Source organism: Euphorbia lathyris, chromosome 2 (genome assembly GCF_963576675.1).
Source record: "Euphorbia lathyris chromosome 2, ddEupLath1.1, whole genome shotgun sequence".
NCBI lineage: Eukaryota > Viridiplantae > Streptophyta > Magnoliopsida > Malpighiales > Euphorbiaceae > Euphorbia > Euphorbia lathyris.
The window spans coordinates 8,989,044-8,999,343 of record NC_088911.1 but is presented as its reverse complement, the minus strand read 5'-3'; positions in this window follow the sequence as shown (position 1 = coordinate 8,999,343).

Below are 10,300 nucleotides of genomic sequence, written 5' to 3'. Positions count from 1 at the left end.
TACTGATACAAAAAATCCACCGCATGACGAACAACAATAGCGGCCGACATAACGGGATGATCCCAGACCCTGCAATTCCTATGCCTCCAAATACTCCATAAAATCATGCATGCTTTTTCTAATACCGATTCAGTGTGACGGTTCAACAACAAGTCGAACCATTCTGAGAAACTATCAACCGGCGGGATATCAAGAATAATTAAGGTTGCTCTCCAGCACTCAGTGGCGTAGGGACAAATAACAAAGATGTGCAGGCTATGCTCACCGTATTCCCCACAGACCGTGCAGACGTTATGGACATCAAGACCCTTCCGAACAAGGCGATCATAAGTAGGCAGTCGGTGCCTATTCCAAAGGAAATGCTTCGCACGGGGAGGCAGCTTCAAGCTCCACAAATGGGACCATATTTATATAATTGATACGACGTGAGTTAGTTTTAATCGTAAACTAATAAAGATGTTCTTCTTTAGATAAATTAGGAGTTAATTTCGATATTCACTAGCTAAATCTGTAGGAATAGTGAAATCCTCATTCTTGAAGGAATAACCCTTAACAAAAACTCTCAAAGAGAAGATAAAAATTTGATTAATGAAAAATTATTATTCCTAACAACCAATGAGGCTTATATATTATATATTCGGGTTTGGGTTTGGGGGCTTAGGGGGTACCAACCATGTTGGGATTTCCTGGATCTTCTTCCTTTGTCCCCCACTTTCAAAAAAGAGAGGCTTATATAGCTCTACCAATTAAAATGTAAAAGATACAAATAACCTAGCTAGGGTTAACAACATAAAGAAAGGTAGGGGTAAGATGGGAAATGGATGCCAAAATTGCATTTAGGGAAACAAACCTACATGGAAAAATAGTAAAATAAGGAGTGACATAAACAGTAAATATCATAATTCTGGCAGCTTAATCAGAATTCTGGCAGCTCTTAGCCCCCTTGCCCCCTAGTCAATTTTGGCTAAAAAATCCATGCCACACGGCATGTGGGGTTGCAATATGTTGTGTGGCCTTTAGCTCGTTGGTTCACTTGACGTGTGGCAGGGCACACGTCGAGTGAATTAACTCAGGAGCTCCCCCCTGCTAGCACACGAGCTCCGCACGACATATGGGTTTGTAACACGCTGTGTGGGCAGTTTTGGATAGTTTTTCCACACGTTCGCCTTCACTTCATATCTCACACGACTTCCTTCTCCTTGATTTAAATCCTTGAAGGAGATGTTCACATCATTCACTCCCTCTTGAAAAGAACTTGACCTCAAGTTACTTGGTGAGTATGGAAGAAACTCGCTAGTCTTGAGCGGACTCAAAGCTATCAAATCGAAGCAAGATGTTGTTCGAAATGAATTCAAGAAGCCTATTCCACAAATTTCTGAATTCACCTTCTTCACACAAACTCCACCACATTTCAACTTATGACTCACCCCGGTTCTCATCTTTCTTGACATTTGTCTTCCACTTCCTACCGGCATCAAATGGGACATCTCGACGAGGCTTGTCAAACCACTCTCCAAAAAGATCTTGCATTCTCTTCCAACTTCCCATGGCATGTCGAATGGGCCAGTCACAGACCTCTCGGTCTCTATATCACTATCTTGAAGATTAGCCACCAATTGTCCGCTCATAGTCGACCTCAAATGGAATGTCCCGACAAAATATAGCAGCCCAATTCGAAGCACTCTCCAAAACCCCAACATGACTTTGAGTAGAATCTTCTCGGACTTCAATAACCTTTATGTCATTACTGAGGGACCAAGTAGTTAGTTTTGTCAAAACTAAGAGATTGTGTAGTGTGTTTTTGAAAATATAAGGACTAACTAGTATAATAAGTACAAACTCGAGGACTAATAAATTATTTACCCAAAATTATATCGTTGTTTGGATACCTTATAGATCCAAATTTATTATATATTATCTCATATTATATGTTTTATATATTATAGTTTTATTATAAGCTGGCAATAATTTCATATATTTAATCAGCCAAGAATTTCAGTTCTATATATTTTTATAAATTATATAAATGAACTGACGTTGAGTATTATCAGCCTATAAAACTTCCCATATTGCTTTATGAGATTATTTTTCAAATATTATACAGGCAACTGCTTCTCATGCATTTATTTCAAGATCCATAACAGAAAAGGGGAAAAAATTTATTTATATATATAATTAAAAAAGAAGGGTTGATTGCTCGAGAAGTGAACGGGTTTGGTTCGCGTAGTGGCAACAGAATGTAATAAAAAATGGAAAACGATGAGAAATAAATAGAATGACCCTAAATTTTGTTGTCCGTTTGTTTCGGTTTCAAAAAGGGAATGCTATACTTCGGATTCTCTTTGTGACTGTTTGGTTCAAATGAGGTAATAAATCAGAGTTGTGGATTGTTTTTTACAATAATTTTTATACATACATGTGTTTGTATTAATAAATTATTCACTTGTAAATATAAGAATTAAAATCAATTACTTCAACTATTAAAATCAAAAGACGGTGAAACAAATGAAACTAAAATAAAATTAATAGAAGAAAATGCATAAACATTTTAAAAACTAAATAATATGATAAAAAGAACTTAGCCATAATTATTTTTAGACAAAAAAGTATAAAAATCAAAAGAAAAAAAAGTAAAATTTGGTCAAAAATGTTGTTTGAGAAATAAAATAAAAAATATATAAATATAAAAATCAAAAGTGAAATTAATTCAAGGATAAAAAAAGTAATAATAAATAAATATATGAACCAAAATAAAAATTAAAAAGTAAAATAAAGACTAAAGTAGAATTTTACAAGCAGGGTAGAGGTTCAAGTTACTAGATCTGTTTATGGGTCCGGGTACCCGTCTGACCCGTCCAAGCCCGTGCCCTTTGGGCCGGGCTTGGACATAAAAATTTCTCTTTAGGCCCAGACTCGTAAAGCCCGCTTCTTTTTTGGACGGGCTTGGGATTTATAAAAATAACATGGGTCCAGTCTGGTCCGGCCCATCTATTAATATTAATTAATAAATTTATATATTAATATTTATTTTTAAATATAAATTCAATTTCTTATGATTAAATTATACATAAATATTTAGGTGGGCTTATATGAGCTGGGCTTGAGATTTGATTTTTGAGCCCGAGCTCAGCCCGGCTTGAGCCCGACTAAATTAACAACAGGTTGGCTAGGCTTGGACTGAGTATTTTTAGACAAAAGCCCCCATGGACTGGTCTACAAGTTACTAAATGAGAGGAAATGGGATAGAAAACCTTACGATGATTGAGTATGATATTAGAGGAGTTAGGGGTAAACCCAAAACTAAAAAAGGTAAAGGAAATGATTGAACTAATAAAACAAACGTAACAAATGGAATGAAACCTCTTCATTTCTTTATTATTTCATGAAACCCCCAAAACAAACGCCCCCTAATGCATTTCATGAGATAAAGAAGAGGTCGAACCGAGTGAATGACTATTATCCGTGGAGGAATCAGAACTAAAAACTCGAAAGGACCATCGGATAGATATTTAATGAGAAAATACATATTTTTTGTGATTAAGAATCAGTGACATAATGGTCATGTTTAGTAAAGAGCTTTTAGTGGAGAGAGGTTTGAAAGAGCTTATGGAATCCAAAAAGATAATTTTGAAAATGCTGATTTTAGGAGCTTTTTCGATTAGCTTATTGCCACATCTCTTTTGAATGACATTTTTACCCCTATTTACTACATTCTAACCATAATTAAAGACTTTATCATGTCCTTATTTGTCATTTTACACAAACAGCTATTAGCAATCAGCTAAGTTTTACCAAACAAGTTTACACAATCAGCTAACCAAAAAGGTAATCAGCTAACAGTTATTCGTCAAACAGGACCAATATGTAACTGATTATTATCATATCGGATTATTTTTTTATTTGGTTCGGTTATCAACCAAATAACAGAAATTTATAAATTTTATAATTTAAATGTTTAAAATGACAGTTTATAAAAACAAAATTCATCATATTAATAAAATGTTGAATAGACCATTTTTTCGGATTGATACTTATAACATATGAAGTTTATTTTTACTTTTTTTAATATAAAATAAATTATAATTTTTATTTTATCTATAAATTTTGGTACGGTTTCGGTTAAACCGATTACCAAATCAAACCAATTAAAAACAATACTGGACCAGAGTATAAAAAAATCGAACCAAACTAAGATTTTGGTTCGATTATAAGTCGGTTTTCTCAGCCCTAACTAGAGTGACAAAGATTATTGAAGTTATAGAATAAAAACACCCGAGTTTTTTAGGAATCTAGATAGATACGAACAAGATCAAATCTTGTTTTACTTCGCTCACCAAATTCGTAAATAACAAAACTATCAAAAGGTTTTTTTATGTTTAGAGACACAAATTTCCGTTGTTAAATCTAATTTTTCGTTATTTTTCCCATAAGGAAAAGGATGGACCCTCTATAACCTTCTGTCCATCACCAGGCCCGTCCCTGAGCATGGGCAGGAGGGGCGCCTGCCCAGGGTCCATGGATGAAAGGGACCCAATAATAGTAATGTATGATACTATTATAGACTTTTAAATTATACTTGATTAAATTCAAAAAGAAAATATACTTTGATTAAAAACATTGTTACAAGATTCTTTCCAAATTAAAAATGTTGGCATTAGATTAAATTAAAAAAGAAATTATACTTGATTTAAAACATTACATTCTTTCCAAATTTCTTAATAAAAATGTTGACATCAATTCCCTAATTTATCTCAGAGTCTTTCCATAATTATCTCTCACACCCATTAATCTTAACAAAATTTCTAATTTATCTCTCCCGTCTTTGCAAAACTCTATCAGATTCTGATTTACTTGGTCTTCAGAGGCAATTTGGGAGAAACGCGTCAAAATCTTCCAATTTCAAAAACTTAGCCGCTAAAACCCGTTAAGTGATATGATTTTCAAATTTGGTTTTTCATTTTTCTGTTATTATACTTTGTGTCCTGAAGTGCATAAAATCTATTAAAATCTATTAGAACTATTTCATAATCTATTAAATTTGAAAATTTTGCATTTAAAAATGCTCATGGGCATCATTTTGTATAAGAAATTGGGTACTTAAAGGAATATAAATTGTTTTTTCATATGAAATGTTTTTATTAGATTGTTTGCTAAATGAAACAAAAAATATTATTTTTAAGTAATATTCTTTTATACAATTGACTTTTCTACTTTAGTTTTTACTTGTACTTATTTATTAGGGTCCCAATTGGTAACTCGCTCATGGACCTCTAAAACCTCAGGATCGGCCCTGTCCATCACATATTCATGTTGATAACCATATATCTCCACATGAAAAGCTTAGGGTCGGATCTCTTTGAAATCAAATACAATTTTTAAAAAACATATATCTCATTCAAGAAAAATACAGCAGAAAACAAAAAATAATAAAACTCCATGCAAATTTCGGTTAGACCCGACACAAAATCGACAAAAAAAAAAGAAAAAATGAAACCCACATTTCGTAATCCAAACTTCATCATCGAAACTCTTCTAGACAAACAATTATAATAAAAACTATTCTTATTAAACATAATAATTATAAAAATTGATAATAATCTATTCCTTTGTTATTTATGTTGTTAACAATAAAATTCATTACAAATCTATATTCTCACCCAACCGTTTCCTCCACTCTCCTCTATCATTGTTATCGTTGTACTGTCATCTCCTTGTTTCTAACCAGGGTTCCTTAGAGGCAGAAAAATGAAGTTTGTCTTCATTCTTCCTTCTCTCGTATATGTTTTTTTGTTGGTTTGAATTGAAATATATATTCCTTATCGATGTTCTTTCTCCGTCGAATCTACATCTGTTAGCTATACTTCTTTCATTTATATTTTTTTCGATCTTAGCAAGAATGGAAAAGGTTCATCTTGTCCATAGATTTATAAATCTGCGTGGTTGCAAATAAAGAAATGATTCATATCCTAGTGCCCGGAAAGCTTACATGATGAAGAATGGTTTGCAACGGTTTTTCAACAGGATTCAACTTATAAAAAGTATATGATTTATATTTTGTTGTTTTATTTATCCCTTTTATAGGTTTTAATACTCTTTATAATTTTTTTTTTTACCTATATGAATGTGAGATTTTATTCCTTCTAATTTTTTTTACTGAAATCGTACTGTTTTATCTAATGAAACGATACAGGTCAGTTTATTTAAAAAAAAAACTCCAATAAAATTCATTAGATAATAATTAACACACTATCAAATCAACATTGCTTTTTGACTTTTACTTATATGAGAAATTCAAGTTGAAGAATTTTAATCAAAACCTAATAAAATAATTATAGCAATTCTAAAGAATAATAATCATTGCATTGCATGTGTATTTTTTTTAGAATAAGAAAAATGAACACTAATTTGGAAGGATTATAATAAATACATTAACTAAATTGGTCCTAATGACTAAGATATATAGAGAATATGAAAGCACACGTGAGAGAAATAAAGAAAATTGCCTAATACATGTGTTATGCCTCCTGAATTTTAAAAAAAAAAAAATGACTTTTTATTTTTTCTAATTTGTATTTAATAACGAATCTCGGCTTGAAGAAACTGTTGGTGGAATCTGGCAACCTCGAAGCTGTCAGAATGATCTCTGATAATAATGCTATTTGTTTAAGTAGCCAGAATTTAATCAAATGGATTAGAAGGGTTTGCTCTTCCTTTGATTCCATAAGCTTCTGTCATATTTTCAGGGAGCAGAATCAGGTGGCGGACCGTCTTGCGGCTGAGGGCCATGTGAGGATGTTGAGAGTCTCAACCTTCTCTTCACCTCCTGAGTTCCTGTCTTCTCTTCTTTTGGAGGACGTAGTGGGGGTTAGCTTTCCTAGGCTAATCCCGGGTTAGGTTTTTTTGGCTTGTTTGTTTGTTTTTTCTTTCCCTTTCCTACCAAAAAAAAAAACTTCATATTTTTCGATAGAAATTGTTGTATACATAAATTGGGAGGAGACACGCTCTGTCACATGTTAAAGTGTTTGCCATGTGTCAAATAGGAAAATAATTAGGAATTTTTGAAAGTTTACGAGAAATTCGAAGTTTTAGGGTTGTTAAATGCAATTAGACATAGAGTTGAATGCGATGAGATAAGAATAAGGGGTTATTGAATGCAGTTGGACAATAATATGGGATAATTTGGGACTTTTAAGAGTTTACGGAGATAGTTGAAATTTTGGACCAAGTACACAGAATAAAGGTAGTAAGCCAAGAAAAATTGAAGGCTTAATACATGAACAGATAAACATCTTTCGGCTAACCTAGCCTCTTCCGTCCCCCAGGACCAACAAAGGTAGTACAGGAATATTCGCATGTTGTCCATCGACTACACCTTTCAGCTTGATCTTAGGCCCTAACTCACCCTCGTTGGACGAACCTTGTAGAGGAACCGGGGCATTGGATTCTCACCAATGTTTGCATTACTCAAGTCGATATTCTCGTTTCCACTTCGTCCACCACCGCTCGCGCGGGTGTTTCCCTTTAAGGCGGAACGCTTTAGCCCCTTATAAAAAAAATCATTTATCCATTGTACTTTGAAAAAAAAAATTATTTACCCTTATGAAATTGCTTAAAATAACCAATTGAATCTACGAAATATACCTATTAGCCTCCTGAACTTTCTTAAACTGATCTATTAGCCCCTGAACTTGCTTAAAGTGTACACATTTTAACTTTTTTAAAATCTCTCCTTATCCACCACGTGGGTTTTAGAGGATTAATTGTTCACTTAAAAAATGTATAGGAGTCAATAGAATACTTTTTAAGTTAAGGGATCAGTTGGCGTTTTGGAACAAGTTCAGGAGTGGAAGATGTATTAAGCCAAAATTGAATATAAATATGAATCATTGAAAAAAATTAAAAAGAAATAGAAAAAATAAAATAAATTATTTAGTGTTTTGGGTTGCATTCCCTTTCAAGGGTAGGAAGATTTGTCTTTTTACATAACTTTAAAATGATAAATTATTGTCAACTATGTATAGTTTCCTCATATGTGGGAACATCATGTCTTTTGTGGCTATTGTTTTTGAGTTTGTTATTATTCAATTTTTATATGATATGGACATACTTGGAATGGAATAGTCCTACGAGGATTTTTCTTATATTTATACAAATACAATTTTAATTTCTTCTATTAATTTTACTTTTAGGGTTAATTTCAAACAAATGTCCTATAGTTTCACGTTTTTGCATATCGGTATCTATGAGTTTTTTTTGTTACAAACCGAACTTTGTGGTTTGTAAAATTTCATATTTTATTGACTTCGTCAAATTTGACCGATAACGACCTCAAAATAAAAGAAAATTCAAGAATTAAAGTTGTTAAGTATCATATTTACTGTAGAACTATATTTTTTATTTTTCAAAATCATCATTTTTGAGGTTTTCTCTCTCATAAAAAAAACAACACCTAAATGACCTCAACTGAATTAAAGTTGCTTAAAATATCATTTAATTCTTGAAAGTTTTCATTTTGAGGTCGTTATCGGCTAAATTTGATAAAGTCAACAAAAAAAATAAAAACTTTGCAAACCACAGGATTCAGTTTGTAACAAAACAAAACCACAGGTACCAATCTGCTAAAGAAATCAAAGGGCAGTTATTTGAAATTAATCCTACTTTTTATTAATTGTTTGGTATTAAAGATGTGTTGTAAGAAAAAAATTGCTTATTTGTAATATTTATCATTTTATAACATTAAGAAAATATTTAATCATTTTTTTAAATGTATTATTGCAATTAATATTGATTATGATGAAATAAATAAAATGATTAGAATTCTCAAAATATATATAGGGGTATTTCAGTAAAATATATAATTAAGGTATTTTAGTGACTTTTTTAACCTAAATGTCAAAATATTGAGAATATCCTTGTTTAGGTAATAAAAAAAAAAAGTAAGTTCTTAGTTGTATTCGGATTTGCAGCGTTACAGGGAGAGCTAAGCTCTGGTTAGAAAAGCTAGTACGTGATTATTAGTTTAAGTCATCATCCGAAGAAAAGAAGTAAGGGCTCTATCCGTTAGTTGGAACGCCTAGGTTAGGGTTTAATCCAATTCGGATCATGTAGTGGTTCACTGGAGTGATGAGCATGTCTTGTATCTATCTCTGTCCTATGAGGTAGTTTACTCGCTCCAGACCGTCTTCGACTGTGAATTTCCTTAGAGTAGGGCAACTTCAGCAGATGAAAGCATTCTCCTTATGGCGTCTTAGGTCACTTCAGAACCAATGAAGGTAAAGGCCGCATGATTTAACTAGAAGCACCATCGACCATAAATTCCCATTTAGAGTGGAGGAGACATCCTGTGGAATTTAGCAAGGTCAAATGGAGCATCCGTAATTGGTTTCCATAATCTCATGGGAGAGAGTATTCTTTCTTTGATTAATCAATGTGTCTCGTAATAAAACATGTTGATATCTTCTTTCAGTTCCTTCTTCTCATTCTTCAACAATCTGAGCTCAGAGATCCAATCTCCTTATCCATCCGAAAAGGAAAAAGAATTTTACCTCCTTCCCAAAAGGTTCTCCATATAGGTCCTCCTTGAACCCCGATCGAACTAATCCATTGAAACAAAACGCGAAAATTGGAAAACAGGAAAAAGGCGAACAAACATAAAAAAAACACAAAACGAGAAAAAACATGAAAAGTGAGAAAACCGAAAAAACGAGAAAAATGAGAAAAACAACGGAAAAAAGCGAAAAATGGAAAAAAAAAACATGAAAACATGAAAAAGAAATAAAACGGGAAAATGTGAAAAACGAAAACGAACTAGAAAACACACGAAAACCGTGAAAGTTTCATTTAACTAAATAAATATTCTAATGATAATTGTACTTCAATTTTATTAAAATTTGTTAATCAAACATGATAATGTAATCATGGTGCTTTCTATAGTTACTTTGTTTTTTAACAAAGTACCATTACTTGGTGTGCTTTTACCATTGGATTACAACGTAAATGTAACAAAAAGACTCTTAGTGAATAGCCGTTAAATTATTAAAATATTAAATTGAAGAAATGAATTAAGATGGAATTTTAATAAAGTTAAATATGAACTTATTTAATAATGAGAAAGTCACTAAATAAGTCCACATTACCGACTGAATTGATAATTAAATTATATTCAAAGTATGGCCAAAATAACCTTTTCTCCGACCAAATCATATCAAGCAAAAAGAAAACATAATTATAAATCAAATCAAATCAAAGGGCATAAATGTGGTTCTACATAATACACTTGTTTCAATATTAATTATGTTTT